At 48.0% G+C, this 21,448-nt stretch overlaps 1 protein-coding gene across 5 annotated transcripts in view; it reads right to left on the reverse strand.

Annotated features, from left to right (window-relative positions):
* The window catches only part of CHST3 (carbohydrate sulfotransferase 3), a 34,603-nt gene extending 20,641 nt beyond the window's left edge, over positions 1-13,962 (reverse strand). For 3 of the 5 annotated variants that reach the window (XR_010381926.1, XR_010381925.1, XM_031461105.2), the window contains exon 1: positions 13,480-13,962. The gene's annotated coding sequence lies outside the window, so the exon portion shown is untranslated. Of the gene's footprint in view, positions 1-5,326; positions 6,888-12,651; positions 13,348-13,479 lie in introns of those variants that run through there. The other 2 variants (XM_031461106.2, XM_010984191.3) reach the window with 2 other exon arrangements.
* Positions 13,963-21,448: the final 7,486 nt, after the last annotated feature.

Consider the following 21,448-nt stretch of genomic DNA (forward strand, 5'->3'; position numbering starts at 1 on the left):
GATCTCCTCAATCGGAATCTCTGGGGGTGGACCTGGCAAGTGATTTAATAAGCTCTGCAGGTGATTTTGATGGGCGCTCAAGTTTGGAAATCACCATTTTTCACCACGTGTTTCAAACTTCAGGCTGTGCCATCAATTTGGTAGGTCGGACAAGCTTTTGTTTTTTTAATAGAACAGAATTGTATAGACAGAAAATATCAGAGCGTATGAAGGATATGCCATAAGGATACACATGAGTTTCATAAGACTTTTGTTTCAGTTATGTGTGACTGTCTCTGTCTCAGGTTTTGGTCCATAAAGATTAAAAGCCACTGTTCTAGAGCCAGAATGTAGTACAGACAGGCCCCAACTTAAGATGGTTGACCTGAAGATGGTGCGAAAGCAATACACATTCAGTAGAAACCGTACTTGGAATCTGGGCTCGAGAGATGCAGTAATCGTCAGCTGCTGCTCCCAGTCAGCCATGCAGTCAGCGGGATAAACAACCGATACACTTACAACCATTCTGCACCCAGCCAGCCATAGTTTTTCACTTTCAATAGAGCGTTCAATAAGTTACATGAGAGGTTCAACGCTTTATTATAAAATAGGCCTTGTGTTAGATGTTTTTGTCCATCTGTAAGTGTTCTGAGCACGATTAAGTTAGGCTAGGCTAAGCTATGATGTTCAGTAGGTTAGGTGTGTTAAATGCATTTTCAATTTAGGGTGGATTTGTTGGGATATAACCTCATCATAAGTCAAGGAAGATCTGTAATTCAACCAGCTCCCCCTTTGTAATTTGTCTGAATTGGGAAGTTTGAAGGATTCTGGCATAGGAGTTCCCTTGCCCCACTTCCAGACCCTCATGTAGGTGGTGAACAGATGAGAGGGGCTGCTCTGGGGGCTGACAGCCTCTTTACAATGCTGGCCTAAAGCCAAATTAAAGTGTGCATCTCCCCCATGTTCATAAAACATTCTGTCCCTCCCCTGTCCCCCTTCTTTGTCTATGTGCCTAGAGAGGTATGTGGACCAGATAACTAGCTGGTGACATCTGGGTAGGGGGACTGAGGGGTGGTTTGTTGCTTTCTTCTCTGATTTCGTCCATTTTACTTGAATTTTGCATGCTAAACATCTATCATTATTTAAAAATAAAGTCACTACTTAAAAAAAAAAAACAAACAAAGCCAAGGGTCCACCTCAGTGTGGAAATACAGAAAAGGGAAGGCATTTGCCAAGGCAGGAGAGGCAGCAGTAGCTTTGGGCCCAAGGTGCCCAAAGGGGCCCCCCTCCCCCATCCATGCCCTAAGGCTGAACCCAAACCCTGTCTGTCCCCAGAGCCCTCCCCCCACAGTCATAATCAATCCCTGAGAGGAAGAGGACTGCCCCCTCCCACCCCACATAACTGTCCCCCTCTCTTTAGAAAGCCCTTTGGCAGCCCCAGGTTCTCACCAGTCCTCTGGATCCTTACCACTGCCCTTTCCTTCCTTATCCAGATGAAAAAGGGAGGTTCAGAGAAGCTAAGTGACCTGCCCAAGGTCACCCAGCAGGAGGTACAAGGCCAGGGTGTGAAGGGCAGGATCTGCTGAAGAACAGTCTCAAAGACTGGACTCTCCTAGCAGCATTCATCTCGGCCTTGCGCCATTCTTACCACTTTCCACTTCCTATTTGAGTTAATGTTTGCTGAACAGCACCAGATGAATATGTAGGGAAAGAAGGAATGAAGAAAAGAAAGGGAGGAGAGGTTGAAAGGAGGTGAGATGGGGAGGGGAGGTGAGCAGGGAGGCCTCTGGTTGCACTGAGGATGGGAGTGGAGAAGGGTGGACCCTACCTGTGTGGCTACTCAGTCTGGCTAAGAGGCACCATATCTGGTCAGATCACCATCACCAGGCCCTGACCCCACAAGCCCCAGCTACAGGCCCCTGTCCAGCCAGACAAGAAGGTAAAGTGGAGAAGGGGCAGCCGGGAGCACAGGGTTACCTAGAGCCTGGAGGAGCCACTCATGGAAGTTGAGGGCACAGTCTGAGGCTGACTCCCTAGAGCTGAAGGGAGTGAGGATGTGTGAGTGGATCCAAGGTGCCTGCTGAGGGGTGGGGGCTGGACGTGGGCCGCCAGTGCAGCCTGGGAGGGAGCAGCCCCTTAGCACTGATGACAGCTAGTGATCCCACTGCCAGCCCTGGGCAGAGATGCACTCTGCAGGCGGCCTCATGCTACTTCCTGGGCCACTGATTTTTGTGTTGTGCCTCAGTTTGATGAGTGGTGGACTGGGAAGCCCAATAAAGTACGATCTTAACTGCTTTAAAACTGGGTAATTCAAAAGCAGCTTACACACAAGAAATTGATAATGCTGGTTGCCTTTGTGGAGAGCCCCAGTGTCGGTCAGGCGTGGTAAAGAGATCTCACCATGTGTCTTTTGTACCTTTCCAATTTTATGCCATTGGCATGGATTACTCATTTTATAAAATTTAATGAAACTAAAAATAAGATAAAAGCAGGTACCAGTTTTCTGCCTGCAGAGGTAGAGGCAAAGTTCTTTTGAGGTGAGACTCTCATTTTGGAAAAGTCCATTTTAACAGGTCTTTGAACTTAAGTAGAGGCAAAGCCAAAATCCTGTCCCAGGAAGGAAAATCTGGGGGCATTGAGAAGCAAAACTGCCCCACAAGTGGAATTTAACAGTCTGGTTTCTCTGTGAGAAAAATGACAACTCTCCGGAAATTATTACTGTAGTCAGAGACTGATGAGTAGGGCAGTAACTGTTTTGGGTCCCCTCCCTCCTTGGGGGTGGGGGTGGGGAGGAGTGTCAGGAGGAGCTGCCCTGCAGATGGTGGAGTCCTAGGGGATTCCCAGATACCCTTGGGGCAAGCAAGTGGACTTGTGCTAACCCCATGGGCCTTGAGCATTTGAGGGGACAAGGGACCCCTGAAGGCTGCAGACCCCACAGACCTATGGGAGTCTGGCCCCTAGCTGTTGAGAGCAAGGCTGCGTGTCACATGCTGGTAATCACTAAGGCCAGGCCTCTTGTGGAGGCCCTTTGTTTCCTGGCTCTTCCACAAACAGGCACTGCAGGGCCAGGGTTGGGGGCTGGCACTCAGGCAGAGAAGGGACCTGCGCCCCAAAGCCTGGGGAGGGCCTCTCTGCCTTCAAAAGTGTCCCTGGAAAGATGATGACTCATGGCCCAAGGGAAATCAGAGCTTTTCTCACCCCAGAGGTTATTCGCCCTGTAATGCACGGGCCGGTGATGGCAGAATGAATCAGAAATGCAAGCCTGAGAACAGCCAGCCTGCTCGGCTCAGTGTCAGAGGGCAGGCTAACTCCTCCCTCCTTATGTCTGTCTCTCTCTTGGCAGAAAAAAGACTTGAGTTTCAGTTCCTCCCTTTTCCAGCCAAGGGAGTTCCGATGAGCCAGAAAAACCTCTCTAAGCCTCAGTGTCCTCATCTGTTAAATGGGGGTAACGGTGCCTCCCTTGCTAGGCCGTGCGAGGGTGAGAGGGCACCCCTGAGCGCAGGGCCAGCCACTGGCCCCTCCTTCAGCTGGAAGGGCACTGTGAGTGGCAGCAGCAGCCTGGCATCTGCACCCTCACGCAGACTGGGCTGAGGAAGCTGGCACTTGCTTCTTGCTTGACTCATACTCCTTTTCTAGGTCTGACCCACCAAAACGAGGACAGGCAAACTCTGAGTCCTGGTGCTCCTTTCAGAGGGAACAGTCTTCCCCCAAATAGCCACGTCAGCAGGGTGTGCTCAGCAAGGAACCTGGGCACTTTCTATTACCTCCTAAATAGATCCATAATCTCCAATAAGTTTTCAGGAGTGACCCACACTCTGAGATGCAAATTCTCCTGGCACTCCCTGTCTACACCGTACCATTTGGTATAGGTTCAGTGCATCCCACCTGCAATGATTCTCTGGTGACTTTATTTGAGGCTGGATGGTGGAGTGGCTAAGAGCATCTGGAGTTGGACAGCCAAGGGATTGAATTCTGGCTGTGTGACCTTGGACGAGTCACCTAACCTCTCTGGACCTCAGTGACAGCATCTGTAAAATGGGGGCTACCTCCTGCAGTCAGATTGACACAAATAAATCACTCAGCCTGAGGATGCCTAGTACTTAAAGAGCTCTCCGATATTCAACTGTACCTTCTAGGATAGGCAGAGGCTGCCGGGGATCTGACACAGTTGTGGGCACACAGCTCAACCGGGCTTTACTTTTAAAAAGCAATTGCAATAGAGTATCAGGCACCATTCTTAAAGGAAAAACAGTTCTAAAAACTCATACAGCTGTCCCCTTCCCACCCAGAATTCCAATCACAGATCTGGCATGGAGGCCCTTTTGGAAGCTCAGTATGCCCATCATCACTTGCAGAAGCTCCTGCCTCATCTGGGTTTCTAAGTGGGGGCACCAGGCAGGGAGAGGAGCAGTGGGATGGTAAGAGACAGAGGTTGGGGAGGTGACCTGGCCCTGCTGCCTGGAGTGTGAGGGTCACCTTGCAGGACTTTGAGCATGAGGAGAACCACAGAGGACAGGCTGGCAGGTGGGCAGCAGACAGCAAGACTCAGTGATGTCATGTTTTCCCAAAATGACTCAACGGCTTGCCCTTGGGCTGTGAATGGTGAGCTGTGTGCTGTGGCCTCAGGGCCTCCCCATCCATCCTCTTGCCTTCCAGGCTTGCCTGTATCCCTCCTTCCCCTTGTCACCTCCTATTCTCCCTGTCCAGGGACCCATGGCTACAGGATCCATGCTCTGCCCCTGGATGTGACCCCAGCCCAGGGGATGTCCCCATGCTGCCTCTGTCACATCTCTCCAATCTCCATGTTGAAGAAAGACCTAAGTGCCAGACAGACCTGTGTTTTATTACTGCCTCTGCCTCCTCCTGGCTGAGTGACCTTGGGCAGGTAACTCTGCCTCTCTAAGCTTCAGTTTCCTCATCTATAAAATGGAGACATTGCTAACAACCTTGCTAGGTTGTACAGGCCTTAGTGAGAATGTCTGTAAAGAACTTGGCACACAGCAGGTGTTTAGCAAATGGAAAGTATGATATCAAAGGACCTCTATGATCTGACCTCAATTTACTTTCTTAGCTGCTTAAAAAAAAAAAGGATAATATTTCACTCTTTTTGATGTTCACTGTGTGCCAGGCACTGCTCTAAACAATTGTATAGAAACACATTTTCTTATATCACCCCCATGTGGTGGGTACTGTTAGTATCTCCATTTTATAGATGAGACAGCTGTGGCACAGAGAGGTTAAGCAACTTGGCCATGGTCACACAGCCAGTAAATGGGAAGCAAGATTCCCCATGCAGGCAGCCTAGCTCTAGAGCTTGCATATATAACCACAACTCCATCTGCCTTACCTTTTTCTCTGTCTTCTTTGTGCATCCTACAAACTGCAGTTCAGTCCAACTGGACTCCTCACCATCTTCCGCATTCAGTCTGAACTTTCTCATCCCCATGCTTTTGCCCAGGTTTCCTTCTTGCACTGGAATGCCTGCCTCTTCCATGAAGCCTCCCCCAAGTCCTCTCTCACATCCACCTTTGTGGGCACATCACAGTTGGACTCGAAGACGGTTATTTGGTCCAAGTGTCCTCTCCTCTTTTAGCCTGGAGGTGTCTTCTGATACTCCCAGCCCACCTGGTATAGTGTCAGGCATGAGCAGGCACCTGGACAGGTGATGCCCTGGCTGGAGCACCTAATGTATGCTCCCCGGGTGGCGTGGAGGAGAACCTAGTACTTAGGGCCCCACTACTTCTACAAGGACAGTTTGAGGGCTATAGCTGGAACCATCCTCAGGAGGGGAAGGGACTCAGGCATGGGGGCCTTCCATTGCTTGGATGTTGGGGGCTGAAGCTTGGAGAGGATGAATGGATGTCCGTCCACAAACGGGACAGGACTGAGAGCCATTTGCTGAGTAGCGAGGCACATAGTACAATCATCCACCAGCCCACCTAATTTAAAAGGGCCTCTCCGAGGGTTTCAGGCCTATCCACAGGGTGGTGACTACAAGAGGCCATCTGCCCAGGGTCCCACTCTACCAGGGCCTCTGGTCCACATCAGCTCCCCCCTCCCACTCACCACAACTGCCACCACCTCTACGCAGACACAGATCACTCCCTAACAGGAGCACCCTATCCTGGGAGGTTGAGCACTGTCCCACCCCTGCTCCTTCTTGGGGCCCAATGCCACACTCACCACTCATGGTTCTGCAATCAGGCATGGGCACTCACTGCACATTTGCAGCTTTGCTAAGCACTTGGAGACACAAGGAGAACAAGGCATGTTCTGTCCTGCTTGCAGACTTCACTACCCAGTAGAGATGACAGACCATGAAAGCAGCCAGGACAACACAGGGGGCAATGTGTGAGGATGGGGACATCTGTAGGGAAGGCCACTGACCGAAGCTTCTAGAAGCAGACATTCAAGCTGAGGCCTGAAGATGAAGGGAGCTGGCCACAAGAAAAGGAAGGAGAGAGTATTCTTGGCAGCTGGAAAGGCTGCAGAGAAAAGGACATGTGCATCTGGAAAGAGGACAGTTTGTAACCTGGAACACTGAGTACAGGGGCTGGTGAAAGAGGCTGGGGTATAGCACTCCCTGGGGGATCACAGGGACCAAGGAAGCCATTCAGCGTCCTCAGCAGCTCAGCGCTTACTCTAGGGTGGGGTTTCTGTCTTACTGGAATGGCTTTCTGGCAGACAGGGTCCCTGATCTGTCAGTTCCTCCTTGTTAATAATTTAAATCCCTTCTGTTGCCATCTATGTCACTTCCTGAGACCAGTCATTGCCCAGGGAAGCAGCAGTCAGCAGATGGCTGGCCTTGCAAAAGAGGCTGTTGTATGTCGTGATGCCCTGCCCAGGCATCCCTGAGGGAAGGCCAAGGCTCAGACTTTACTTGCAGAGCTTGCCGGCCTCCCCAGACCTTCCCAGCCAGACACGAGCGATTTACCCCAGCCGCAGTTATGAAATGACTGTCCTAGGGTGCCAGTCCGCCTCTCGGGCTGTGGACGCAGCAGGACGGACACACGCAGGGTCAGGAGTGCTCACTGTGGAGCCGGGCTGCAGGGCTTAGACCCAGCGCTGCACTCACCAGCAGTGGGGTGCCGGGAACTTATTCCTCCTGTCTCGTTCTGTTTGCCTATCTGTCCAGCGGTGATTGCAGTGGTACCTACCTCCTGAGCTTTCTATGAGAACTTGGTGACTGCGGGCCCAGAAGGTGCTCAGCCTAGGGCTGTGCATGCTGGCTGTTAGCACTAATATTTCCGGTGTCCTTGTCCTGAGGCACCTGCACCAGATGCAAAAGGAGGAAGAAAACTGAAAGAAAAATAGCATCTCTCAGAATAAGAGGAAGACAGGGTGCCTGACCTCTGTGGCCAGGGGTTTTGGTTCTTCACTCTGTAAGGACTTCCGTTTCTGACTCACAAGTTCTAGGTTTGCAGATCGGGCCTCTTCAGGCATGTCTGTCCTCACTCTGCAGAGACAGGCCCCAGGCCTTCTCCAGAGGAGAGCCAGGGGCCTGTAGCCCCACCTGTGTGCCCAGAGTTGTGAAATTCTTTGCTGGGAAATCAGTGCAGTCTCAGGCAGGGGGGTGGCCCAGTTTGTTTTCAGAATATTTCCTCAGATAGTGCTGCTTTGGCTCAGACATGCTAGCACTTTCCAGAATCCTGCAGATGGTGAAGCAGCTGGAGAGGAGGAGAGAGGAGGGAAGTGGGGAAGAAAGTGGGAGAGGCCCTGGGCCAAGTCTCAGGTAGCTGCATAGGCCCGCACGGGCATCGATGGCATGTGTGGACAGGCGTGCACAGGATAGGAAGTGGGTCTGCCCATCGAGGGGGGCTTTCAGCTGTCTAGACTATGGAGCCTTCTTATGAACCAGAACTTTCCTTGGAAGCCTAATATGTAGAACAGATAACTGGGAGAGAGGCCTGCAACCCCCTCCCACCAGGCCTCTAAGGGGCCTCGGCTGAACTCTGGCGCTGCCTGGAACCTAGTTTGAAAACTGCTGCTGGTAAAGGAATCACACCCTTTGGAGATTTAGTGCCCACACTGTTTTAAAATAATGAGCTTCCTTAGAAAAGATGAAATGATCTTTATAATAAATTCTAATTCAAGTCTGGTACAGTGAATGCCACACATCCTGAGAATCAGGGCTCAGAAAGTACAAAGGGATTGATTCCATTTGCTGACAAGTTTGTGAGCACCTCTCTGGGAAGTCTTGTGCACTTGGGCCTGAATCTGTGGGGCAGACAGTGTGTGGTAAACAATAGTTAAAAATGCATACCGAGCTATGTACAGGCATATTTCCAAACTCCTCACAGATACTAATTCACTTATAGCTCTGTTACCTATGGCCCATTACCATCGCCTTCTTGGTGATTAGGCAGCTAGGGCCCAGAAAGGTTAAGTAACTTGCCCAAGGTCACACAGGTACTAAGCAGAATATATGCTGTTAACCATTGCATAATTTGCCTTTTGGAATGAGTGCATCCTTGTATTTGTGTATCTGTGTTTGTGTGTCTATACACTTGTACCTACAAATGTTTCAATGTATAACATGTGCGGCTATTTACTGAAATAAATAGGGGGGCCTATCTGAGTGTGTGTGTGTGTATGTGTATTTCCACCCATGATGATGTGTGATAATCTGTGAGTACGTGGGTGTGCAGCCTCTCTCCCATGAAGGCTGCAAGCTTTGGGGCTCACCCCTCAACTTCCCTCTCTGCAGCCTGGCAGCAGCAGGGCAGAGGGGCTCCTGCCCAGAGCCCCATGGCAGTCCCCGCTCCCCAGATCCCAGGGGTTTCAGTTTACTGACTGAGCTCAGCATAGCCACATGTGATGGGAAGGCCCCTTGGGGCTGAGGTGTGGCCCTCAGGTGCCAACCCCATTTGGGAACTGCCCCCTACTCTAGCACCCTGGTTCTCCCCTTCTCACTGGGTGCTGGGTTTTAGAGCGGGCCCACCGAATAAAATGAAGTTACTAAGTTATCATGAGTTTACTTCCTACCTCACAGACACAGTAACTTCTATCAGTGCTTGAGCTTCTTGAAAACATTGGTGTAAACTCAAACCATCAGCACGCTAAGCGGATAGGGCCCAAGCTGATAGGACTCCAGTCAAAGGCAAAGAACCTTGACATTCTTGTTAGTCCGGGAAGCCCTACCGTGTAAATGAGGTTTTAAGGGTTTCTTCACATGTGAACCCACCTTGGAGAGTTGGGACAGGCTTTGATCCATCTACTCTAAACTGATGTTTAAAATGCAAAGCTTCCCTGGATGCTGCAAAACTGGAAGAAGCCCCATCATTCTCCATTATCAAAGTCAAACCCACTAACAGAAAGACCACTCTGCCCCGCTCAGCAGGGCCGAGGCTGGGAGACTTACTCAGATGGAGCAGGGCTGGGCTCCCACCCCTGGTGGGCTTTTCTCCCACATGCTCCTCTTGTCTCCAGCCTCCAGTGTGCCAGCTTCCCAGTGTCCTGCAGCACAAGGACAGGCCATCCGTGGGTGTGTTCCCTGACTTTTGAGGCTCCCAAAGTCAAGGAGGCTGGACTGGGAGGAGGCGGGGAGGAGGCAGGAAGGAGGGACCTGGTAAAGGCAGCCAGTGGGCCAGGTGTAAGCACGGAGGCCAAAAGAGCTGCCCTGGCTGGGCTGGCTGTTTACTTGAGGCATTCAGGAGAGGTTGAGCTAGGAACTGGCTTATTTCTTTTCCACACTTTCCCTCCAAATCCTTTTCAGAGAGGCCTCTGGAATCCCAGTGATAAATTTCCCAGAGGCCAGAAAAACCCATGGTTCCTCAGCACACAGCCATTTTTGTGAGGCTGGGGGTAGACATGGGGGGAGGGGAGAGGCATTGAGAGGGAGGGATGGGCGGGTGGAGATGTGAAGTTACTAGTGGTCAGGGGCTCTCATGGCCTGCCTGCCTCTCCTCCTGAGCTTGCAGAGGCAGGGATGTGCTGGGTATGCCTGAGCAACCAGTCAAATTTGGGTTGATGAAGACGAAGGCTGAGACCTTCAAGCACAGAGCAAACTGTCCAGCCACCCCAAACCCAGATGTGGAATTGATATGTTCAAGGCAGGACAAGCAGAACCATCTATTTAAGCATCAGAGAAAAGGTGATAAGTATTTCTGTTTAAGGAATGAAAAGGAGAGCTATTTTCTTTTCCTCCTGTGTGACTTCATGAAGGGCAAAGGCCTCTCTGTTTCCTCTCAGCTAAGATTCCCTTGGGTTCCCTGCTTTACTATTTCCCAGCAGAGGCGCTCACAGCCCCCTCCCTGGGCTTCGCCTGTCATCTGACAATGTTCCCAAGTACCTCCATGTGTTAGAGGCTAGGATGGAGCCAGAGTCACAAAGATGAATAGCCCCCGTGTCTCAAATGGGGCAGCCTTTCCCCACACCCAGTCTCCCAACTTCCATCCTGGACAGTAAGTCCACTCTGCAATGAATTGGGGAGAGGGCTCCAATATCTTTGCAGCTCAGCGCTGTGAAGCCTCTTAGAACTCACTCAGGTGGGCTTGCTGTGGAAGGTGGGTAGGGGCCACCTGGGCAGTGCTCATCCTCTGCTCCTTGTTAAAGTCGCCAGCTTTCCCCGTACTACAGACACCTATATCAGAGGCTCCTGGGGCAGAGAGGGGGGTAGGCAGAGCAGTGAGGACCCTGTCCTAACAGAGGTGACCCCTTTTCAGCCCTGGAGTGGGGGGAGATAGCATACCAACCAGACAGAAAACACAGCTATCCATAAGTGCCTGCAGAAAGTCCTGAAGGCAGCATAGCCTGTACTTACTCCTTAGCTTCGTGACCTTGGGCAGTCACCGAACCTCTCTGAGCCTCATTTCCTCATCTGTAAAGGAGGAACGAGAACCACTGTCCCTCTGTGGGGTCTGTGTGAGGAAGCATAAGCTGGGGATTAGGTGAGCCGTGTGGTTATCACTCCCTCTGGCTGCCCGGGCTCTGCCCCATCCATCTCTCCTGAAGACCAGACACTGCCATGGAGTCCAGCTTTCCAGGGCATGTGGTGAGGGTGGGCGGGGGGGGGGGGCATGACATGACATGCCCTTTTATATTCACCAGGTAAGCAATGGCAGGAAGTGGCAGGTGAGGGCTGATTTCCCTGTGTAATAATTTCTACCCTGGCAAGGGCCAAAATGGGAAAGGAATAGAGTAATCCATTTGAGGATGTTTACCTAGCAATTTCTCCCAAATGGAAACTTGTGACTTGTATGGTCATGAGTGGTAGCTTTGTCCCCACTTCTCAGATAAGCAGTGAATTATCTCTCACTGAATTACTGCAGTATTTCCCTGTAGGCACTCCCAAATCCCCATAGTTTCCTGACTCCAAATCCACATGGAAGGGTCTAGCCTGGTGCCACTCAGCCTTTGATTTCCATGACCCATGGTGTAACCTAGGCTGGGCAGAGTGTGTGTAAAAAGAGGACTGCAGTCAGGGGCCCCAGGGCCCAGTAAGTGCATCAGTGTTGCTTCCTTGTTGCTATGGAGAGCCAGTTAGGGACCTTAGAGACAGCCGGGCATGGTGAAGACAGCATGGATTCGAGTCACACTGTCTAGGTTCAGATCTTGGCTTTGTCTCTCACTAGCTGTGTGACCTCCAAAAAGTTACTTAACTTTTCTGACCCTTAGTTTCCTAATCTGTAAAATGGTGATAAAATGCTAATAACTTCATAGGGAATGGAGAGCTCTTGATTCACAGAAGACATAATTAATGTGGAAAGGTGATATTGGGAAGGGACTGGCTGAAATTGGGGGTGGCCAAGCCCAGATCACCCCCTCTCTCTCATCTGGGGCCACAATTCTGAGTGCTGCCCACATACCTTGCTAATTTCAGCATTAAGACCACTTAGAAGCTTGACATGCACACCAAACCCAGTCACAAAGGGGCAGGGGTGGGGAATGACACACTTCTTTGTGATTACATGGGCAGGCCACTCCCACATCCTTGCATGTTCCCAATCCCACGCCAGTAGGGAATCATTCCCAAGATTGCTTGCAATCCCAGTTCCAGGAACATGAGATGTTTCCACTCCTCTGGGAAGCTCATGCCAGCTGGCACAAGAGGAACCCACCCAATGCTCAGTATAGGGACTGTAACTGCCCCTCCACCTGCTCCACCACAGAGCCAAGCACTGCTGGAGGACACAGATCTTAGACCCTTCATGAGACCCATCTGCAGCCAGGCCATAGGAGCCAGGAAGAAACACCCCGAGCTTAGCCAGAGGCAGAAATGGAGACCTCCCTGCTGTCCTTCTTAGGGAGCAGAGGCCAGTGATAGGACTCAAGTCCCCAGTGCCAGCCCACAGGGCACAGTGGAACATGCTGCTTGAGCCAAACAGATCAGGCAGGGCTCCCTGGAACCCCTCAGGGCTCCCTCCTCTGCAGAAAGACCAATTCCAACCCAGCTGAGACGGCCTGGCTTGGCTCACAGAGTGACCTTAACAAATATAAATTACTGGTGTCATTATATATCAAACAACTATTTACTGACTACCCACTATGTGTTATGCACTGTTCTAGATCCAGGACAACCCTTGAAACATCCAGGAGCCCCAAGACACCAGGGCATCCGAAAACAGACACAACTTCAGGTGCAATGAAAATAAATAAGGCTTCAAGACCACCCTGCTTTCTTCAGGACCTTGGAGTCCTAAACACCCCCCACCACGTTTTACATATACACACCCAGGGCTGGAATCTCCTCGGCTGGCTGGCTGGCTGGCCCGTCTCCTGGAAGTCCCTCTGAGGAAGCACATCCGCTAGGGGGAAGGGTCTGTGCTTCCCTCGCAGGCCCTGTCACTGCTACCGCCCAGCTGTCCAGCGCAGCACCGCCTGCCAGCCTTTCCTACTCTGCTCACAGACCCTAACGCGCCGGGGCTGAATTTATGAATCACTCCCTCCTCTCTCCCGGCCTTGCCTCCGGAAGGGCTGCGCACACCCAGACACATCAGTCAGACACCAAGTTTCCACACCAAACTCGCTCCTGATGAACCCTGAGAGCCAACTGCAATGTCTGATTTCCCTTCCCCAGTTCTCGGCCTCGAGGTCCCGGCCACGACATTTCAAAGACAAGACAGCCACTCCCCTGCCCGTCTCGCTTTGGGGGCTCCTCACTAGGGGGGCTGCAGGGGCAGCAGACAAAGACAGTGAATTTATGTGAGGGCAGGAAGACATGCTTGGTCCAAAGACCCAAACGCCCGCACTCCCGGAATTGTACATTTCGGTCTGCGGCGTGTGCTGCTTGGCGTGGCGGGCGCGCGTAGTGTCTGTGGCTCGAGGGGTGATGAACTGTGCGTACCTGGCAGTTGTGAATCTGGGTGCAGTGGGACTGGTGGCGTAGATGCCTGCATGGAGAGTTCCCGAGTCGGAAACTCCCTCTCCCACCCTTCGTTTCGTCCCCTCTTCCTCCAAAGTTTGGCGCGCGCGCCCGATCAGAGATTGGGGGGGGGGCGCACTGCTGGGCTGCCTCCCCGGGGCCCGGAGGCGGTTCCGGGATGCTGGCGCCCTACTTACCCCGCCAGCGAGCCTCCTCCAGCGGGGGCGGATCCGACTCTCCGAGGCTGGGGTCTGGCGCCGGCAGCATCCGCCCGCAACTTTGCCTTTCTCTCGGCAGAACGCGGCAGAATCGTCTCCCGGGCGCCAGCTCCCTGGCCGTGCCGGTTCTGCGCGCCCCGCGAGGGCGGCGGCGGAGAGGGAAGGAGGCGCGGGCCCGGCCGGTTCGCACACCGGGCGGGAAGCGGCGCCAGGCGGGCGCCGTGCTGCGCAGCGACCGAGCGGTCCTGCCTGGCGCCCTCCCTGTTCGGCCGGAGTCAGCAAGCGGCCGGCAGCGGCGGCGGCGGATTCCTGAACCTCGTCCAAGGCGCCCAGGGAGCCTTCCTCCTCTTTTTCTTCCTCACTCCACCGAGCTCCCACCCAGCTCCCACCCCTGCGCCCCCGGCAACTTGGGGACTGTTGGCGAAGTTGGCGCAGCTTGGGCTGCGCGCCGGGCCTCTGGGTAGAAGCGGGGAGGAAAGGGAGGAGCTGAGGTGGAGGGGGCCGCCCTCTCCGGAGTCCCTGGGGAGCCGTGCTCTCCAGGACCCCTCTGTGGGCCTTTGTTCCCTGTGCTGCACCTCAGCCCGCCTCTCCCCAGGGCTACTTGGGGCCTTTGGGATTCCTAGCCCCTTTCAGAGATGCTGGGGAGAGCTCCCGTTCCTGGATTGGTGGTGGTGTTGAAGAGGGGTGGTTTGGAGGAGAGGCGGCCTGGAGATCCTCGTGGCTTCACCGTGCCAGAACCCCCCAAGCCCTTCTGGCCTCCCATCCTATTGAAACCAAGTCTTTTTAAAACCAGAGTTTCCTTGCCGAGTTTATGATTAATGCGTCTATCCAAGACTTTATTACATTTCTTGTCCGCTGGCTTCAATCCTGTGCTAGCTGAACACTTAACAACCAGAGTCAGATGAAATTGCTGTTACCCATAACATTGTTAATGTACTAAAATATCTATTAGAGATACCATCATTAATGTACAAGCTCAGGTTGTTTCTCCAGTGCAAGGTAAGTTAAAAGGACCCCCCACCACCCTGCAATGGACCTTTTAGCCAGAAACTAAACCAGAGACATCCTGACTCCTAAAACCCCAATTAAGAAATGTCATGGAAATGTCACAAGATGATGATTAATCCCAGCCTCTTTGTAATTCCTCTTTATAAAAATCCCTCACTCAAAGACCAAGTGGAGTGGATCTGAGGCTTGTCTCCCACTTCCTTGCTGGCCTCCCTGCAGTAAACCCTGGACTTTCCTTCACCTCAACCTGGTGTCAGTAGATTGGCTTTGCTGCTCTGCTCATTGGGCAAGGGGATACACGTTAAGTTTGGTAACAATTTTGGCTGCCAAGTAGGGACCACCAAGTAAATCTGTTTGGTAAAAGGGAAGGAAAGTGGCATGAAATTCTTTATATATAGGCTTTTATGCTGTTGTATCAAAGTGAGGCTTTTGGAACTGGTTTGGCTTTGAGCCTTTGGAACTGGTTTGGCTTTGTGTGTGTGTGTGTGTGTGTGTGTGAGACACAGACAGTTAGACAGACAGACACACTGTGTGACCACAATATTCTTTAGACTCTAGAGAAAGATGCCCAAGATGAGGTTCATGTGACAATCCAGAACTGGTTTTGCCAGCTTGATAAAACATCTTTTCAGAATTCTGACTCTAACGGAGCAAGTTCTTCTAGGAGGAACTTGCTTTTCTCTCCCTGTGCCTTGAGATGTGAATGTTCTACTAGGGCTCTCAGGAATTTCTACCTTATCTGGACCATCTCCAGTTCCTGAGACTAAGAGGAAAAATGAGGGGTGTGGCGTGGGTTAAACTTAATTTGTTCCGACTGTTAGTTATAAACTGGTGAGTTTTGTATTGTAATACTTGATTCATGAGTAGGTTTTAGTGTGAAGCTATGAGATCTCTAGTTGTGTCTGTCTATATGTCTGTATGTACCTTGTAGGTATGATATGTCTCTACCTCCAGACCTAATTAACAAAGTTAATTTGTAAATGAACTCTATTTAAGTGGCTTAAAGGGAATTAAACACTTACATAAATTGTCAGAAATGTAAAAGAAACTAAACCAAAGAAATTTCAGGTTTACATGAACTGGGAAATATTCAGTATTAAGTTAATTTTTGACATTTAAGTTAAATTTTGTGGTTTAGTTAATACAGATATGTCTTTGGAGCCATCCACATTAAGTATAATATTTTTATTGTACCCAGGTTTACTGGAAGTCAAATAAGATCTTGTATCAGTTGCAAGATTTGTTAGCAAGAGAAAAAACTTAGTATGATGAAAATTTTTGTAAGTAAATTAAATGTAAATGAAATAAGAGATTTAAAAAATAGAACTCTTTAGGAATAGTTATGTTTTAAGACTATCTACTTAAAAATAGTTTCTTCAGATATTTCTTCTTAGTTTCTTCTTTAGAGTTCTTAAAGTTTAACGATAGAACTTCATTGAATGTTTTTCAAGTTTGCCAATCTGAGTGCTAATGTAAAAGGTAGTTCTTAATAATTTGCTTCTTAGTTTTCACTAGAAATTAAGGTTTTTAAGAGTCAAGAATTCTAATATATGTGACTAAAACTAAAATTTAATAAGAAAAACAGCTTTACATTCAAGGAAAAAGAAGGTATAAGAAATGAAACTGCATTTTCTTAAGGGAAAGAAACTAATTTGGTACTAACGCTGGTTATTTCTAAATGGGAAAGAAAATAAAGGGCAAATTAATATGGATATAGAAAGTTGTGGAAAATTTATGAGAGGGAAAAAAGTCTATAGAAAGAAATTCTATGTGTGATCAGGATCAACTAAGAATGAATTTAATTGAGTACATGAATTTAATTGAGTACATGAATTTTAGTATTAAAGGTAAAATGGTACAAAACCTGAATTTGGCTTCTCTATTAAGAGAATAGGTTTTTTTTTTTTTTTTGAATATTGAGCTGCTTTTGATAACAGATTGTAAGTCTCTTTACAAGCTTTTAAAATCTTGTATTGTCACTTTGGTTAAGTGAGTAAATATTGTTTCACAGTGACTTATAATCCTGTTTGACCAAGTGTGATTCCTTCTGCATGTGGGTGCCCAGCTGGGCGGAGCTGGCTTTAGGGTACAAGACTAGTGTGGTAAAGGGCTTGGAGTTGGAACACAAACAAAAAGCCAAACCCTTATCATCTGCACTTGGCCTTCCTCTGTTATTCTCAACAGATGTAGATAAGAAACCCAGAGATTGAGAATGACCCAGGCCTTCCCAGGAGCAGGTCCTCATAGGTGGAAGTCAGAGGTCCCTGTTCATTATCTGGGTCTAGACCATCCAAAGCTTCAACCAGCTGCCAGCTGGAGTGGGTCTGGGCAAAGTATCCAGACTGTGAGATAAAACTTTGGTGTCTCTTTTAGCAGAAAAACCTGACTGGTTGGTTCCTTTCTGTTATTAACAGTGACCTGTAATACTCACACCATACACAAAAATAAACTCAAAATGGCTTAAAGACTTAAACATAAGAAAAGACACTATAAACCTCCTAGAAGAAAGCATAGGCAAAACATTCTCTGACATAAATCTTAGCAATGTTCTCTTAGGGCAGTCTACCCAGGCAATAGAAATAAAAGCAAAAATAAACAAATGGGACCTAATTAAATCTATAAGCTTTTGCACAGTAAAGGAAATCATAAACAAAACGACGACAGCCTATGGAATGGGAGAAAATATTTGCAAATGATGCGACTGACAAGAGCTTAATTTCCAGAGTATACAAACAGCTTATGCAACTTAATAACAAAAAACCAAACAGCCCAATCCAAAAATGGGCAGAAGACCTAAACAATCAATTCTCCAGTGAAGACATACAAATGACCAATAGACAAATGAAAGAATGCTCAATATCGATAATTATTAGAGAAATGCAAATCAAAACTACAATGAGGTATCACCTCACACCAGTCTGAATGGCCATGATTCAAAAGTCCACGAACAATAAATGCTGGCAAGGGTGTGGGAAAAAGGGAACCCTCTTACACTGTTGGTGGGAATGTAATTTGGTGCAGCCACTATGGAAAACAGTATGGAGATTCCTTAAAAAAACAAAAAATAAATTGACCATATGATCCAGCAATTCCATTTCTGGGCATATATCCAGAGAGAACTCTAATTCGAAAAGATACAGACACCCCAATGTTCACAGCAGCACTATATACAATAGCCAAGACATGGACACAACCTAAATGTCCATTGACAGATGACTAGATAAAGAAGTTGTGGTATATTTATACAGTGGAATACTACCCAGCCATAAAAAAGAATAAAATAATGCCATTTGCAGCAACATGGATGGACCTTGAGATCATCATTTTAAGTGAAGTAAGCCAGAAAGACAAAGAAAAATACCATATGATATCACTTACATGTGGAATCTTAAAAAAAAAAAAAAGAACTTATTTACATAACAGAAACAGACTCACAGACATAGAAAACAAATTTATGGTTACCAGGGGGGAAAGGGGTTGGGAAAGGATAAATTGGGAGTTTGAGATTTGCAGATATGAACTACTATATATAAAATAGATAAACAAGTTTATAATGTATAGTACAGGAAACTATATTCAATATCTTATAGTTACCTATAATGAAAAAGAATATAAAAATGAATGTATATATGTACATGTATGACTGAAATATTATGCTGTACACCAGAAATTGACACAACATTATAAACTGACTATACTTCAACCGAAAAAACAAACAAACAAAAAGACAGTGACCTGCAATAGGGGACTAGAGATTTGGTGAGAATTCAGACTCCACCTCACCTCCTGGGTAAGCTCCTGGAACCCCTCTCTGCATCTCCAGTTGTGCTGGTTGCTCTCACTTCACATCACAGGGCCCAGGCCTCTGCCCTGGAGTCAGTCTGCAGGCTCTTCAGCTGATTTTTGGAGAGGGTATCTTGGCACGTGGGTTTCTCCAGACCCCATCCCCTCTTCTCAAAAGGGAGAGCCTCCATTTCAGCCTCACAAATCTGTCCAGAAGCTACATTTAACTGCCCCTGCTGGTTTTGTAAGGGAAGCCTTCCTGCGGGACATATGGGGTCTAGGATTTTATTGCCAGAACCTTGTGATGCCCCTTGGGGGATACAGGGTGGAAACTTGGAACTATGTCATCACCAGATTATGGAGAATGGGACTCTGTGCTACTGATACCGGTAGAAGGTGGGGAGGGTGTGCCCGAGTGGTCATTGCTACCTTCTTGTGTTCATCCAGCTCTTGCTGAGCACATATTGGATGCAGAGGCCCATTGAGGTGAGCAAACCTAGTCTCACCTTCTGACTAGAGGAGACAGACCTACATCTAAACAAGTACTCGTGATTCAGTGTGCTTTGTGAGGTGAGGCTGTGGCTGTGGTGGGAGTAGGTGTATTCAGAACAAGACCACAGGCTTGCACAACTCCAGGGGGCACAAGGTACATGGAATGTGATGTGACTGTTGGCCCCTGAAACTGCAGCAGCCTTATTCCTGGAGCTAAAGACCCCAGGCCTGGGCTTAAGAGATGAGCAGAAGTTCTGCAGGTAGAAAAGAAGGTAGCAGTGGGACAGAGCTTTCTAGGTGAAGGCACCAGCAATTGAAAGAAACAGAGGTGTGAATGGGTGTTCACTCTCCAAGCATGACAGCCACTACTTGGGCTTTCAGTGAGGGTATCTTGGATGCAAATAAGAGGCAGAGAGTAAAGGTCTGATTCAGGACATAGGGAATTTTCATCCTAAAAGAGTTTCCAGGCTCATCTTCTTCCCACAATTGCTCTGCCAAGAGAATTGGTCTCAGGTTTTTTTGTTTGTTTGTTTATTTGTTTGTTTTAAATGCTGTTTGAAAAATTGAAAGAACTTCCTAGGCCAGAGGCAGAATTCCAGGGTGTTGAAGAATGTGGGAGCCTGAGCACTATTTTAACCAAGCAATCAAAGTGATGAAATAAAAATTTACATTTTATGGCAGACAAGAGAAATTTACGCATAAAACTTTTCCTCTAGCTCTAGCATGCATTGTTCATCTGCATTAGTGTTAACCACATCTCCCCAATGGGAGAAATATCTGCTCAACCAGAAAGATCATTTTTTCTTCTTCTGACACCGGGCAGGTGACTCCTTGGAAGATATTATTCCTTTCTCAGTCTTGTAAGGGGTCACAGTGACCCACCATTCACCTTGTATGTGCAGATTCTTTGGTGAACTTTATGTACAACGCCAATATATCATTTCCCTTGAAGATAGTGATTGGTGCAGAACAGACTGGGTCAGATGACCTGGGGAGATACCGGCCGCACCTAATGGAAATTCTTTGCTTAAATACTTACTTATGACCCTATTAGTGTTACTGGCCATATTGCACTTATATTCTTCCTGTTTTACAAGATTATTGTTTCTTGCATTACTAAATATATGAGTGAGCCTATGATAGAAGTAATGATGACTAGGTGACTTGAAAGGACTGACCAAATATAGAGCCTTAGAATATCAATGATTGTAATAGTGTAACTCTTAGAACAAGAGGGAACCATTTCCTGGACCATAACAGACTAGTAAGACAGGCGGCCCAAGGGCTTTTGGCTACTGTTAACAGGGCCTAGTCCAGCACATTGAGTGGCCTATCAACAAAATCCTTGCCTGACCTGGGAATGAGCATTCCTGGTGCCATGGGACAAGTTGGTCATGAAATGCCTCCCAAACTTTGATCAAAATTAAGACCAAAACAAAAGGGATTGTAATATAAAGAATGTTGCCCACTGTCCAGTCCTGCAAGAATTAAATCATCCATCACCGCAGTCACTGCCTGACAGTACACCTTGAAAGGAGTTGAGGGTGAAGATCAGGATGAGGCACTTTGTGCTCTGGGAAACCTGACAGAACTGGCCCTCAGGTAGTTAGATATTTTCAGGAAAAAATTTTATGAACCCAGCATCTACCCATACTTAGAAAAGCAATAAAACTATTAACTAAGATATCTGTTCCTCCAAATAATAGTAACCTTCTACCACCAAGATGTGTACCTGGTTATATGTACTCTTTCATCAAACTCACATAGATACTGACCTCTCCCCTTACTTCCTCAGAGCAGTCCTTAGAGCTCTCTGAGGGACTGTCTCATGGGTTTTAATCCTCAAGTGGACCTGAATAAAATTTTCCATTTCTTTCTTAGGTTGGCTATTGATTAATTTTTTTGTCGACACTGGCACGAGTTGAGGTCACTGATAAAGGGACATACCGACAGCATGTGCCTCCTGATGTGATGTGTTGAGAAGGACACGATGTATGAAGTATTTCTGCCAAAAAACACATCACCTGAGTCTAAGCATGAGGAAACATTAAGCGAACCCAAACTGAGGGTCATTTATTAAACTGTTGGCCTGTAGTGTTTAAAATGTCAATGACGTGAAAGACAAAAAGTGTAGGAAACCATTCCAGGTTGGAAGAAGATTAATGAGGCTTGAGGACTATGGCAGGCAGGCTTCTAAGATGGTCCCCAGTGATGCCCCCCTCTCCTGTGTCATCACGTCTCCTTGAGTGTGCCTGGATCTGTTGACTTCTTTTTTATTTTTAATTGATGTATAGTTTATTGACAATATTATGTTAGTCTCTGATGTAATGAAAAGTGATTCAGTTATGTATATATATTTTTTCAGATTCTTTTCCATTATAGGTTATTATAAGATATTGAATATATTCCCTTATGCTATACAGTAGGTCCTTGTTGCTTATCTATTTTATCTATAGTAATGTGTATCTGTTAATCCCATACTCCTAATTTATCCCTCCCCCTCCTTTCCCCTTTGGTAACCATAAATTTTTCTTTTTTCCTCCCCCTTTTTTTTAATTGAAGTATAGTTGATTTGTCATGTTGTATTAGTTTCTGGTGTGCAGTGTAGTGATTCAGTTGTATATAAACATATTTTTTTCATTACAGATTACTATAAGCCATTGAA

Source organism: Camelus dromedarius, chromosome 8 (genome assembly GCF_036321535.1).
Source record: "Camelus dromedarius isolate mCamDro1 chromosome 8, mCamDro1.pat, whole genome shotgun sequence".
In the NCBI taxonomy this organism is placed as follows: Eukaryota; Metazoa; Chordata; class Mammalia; order Artiodactyla; family Camelidae; genus Camelus; species Camelus dromedarius.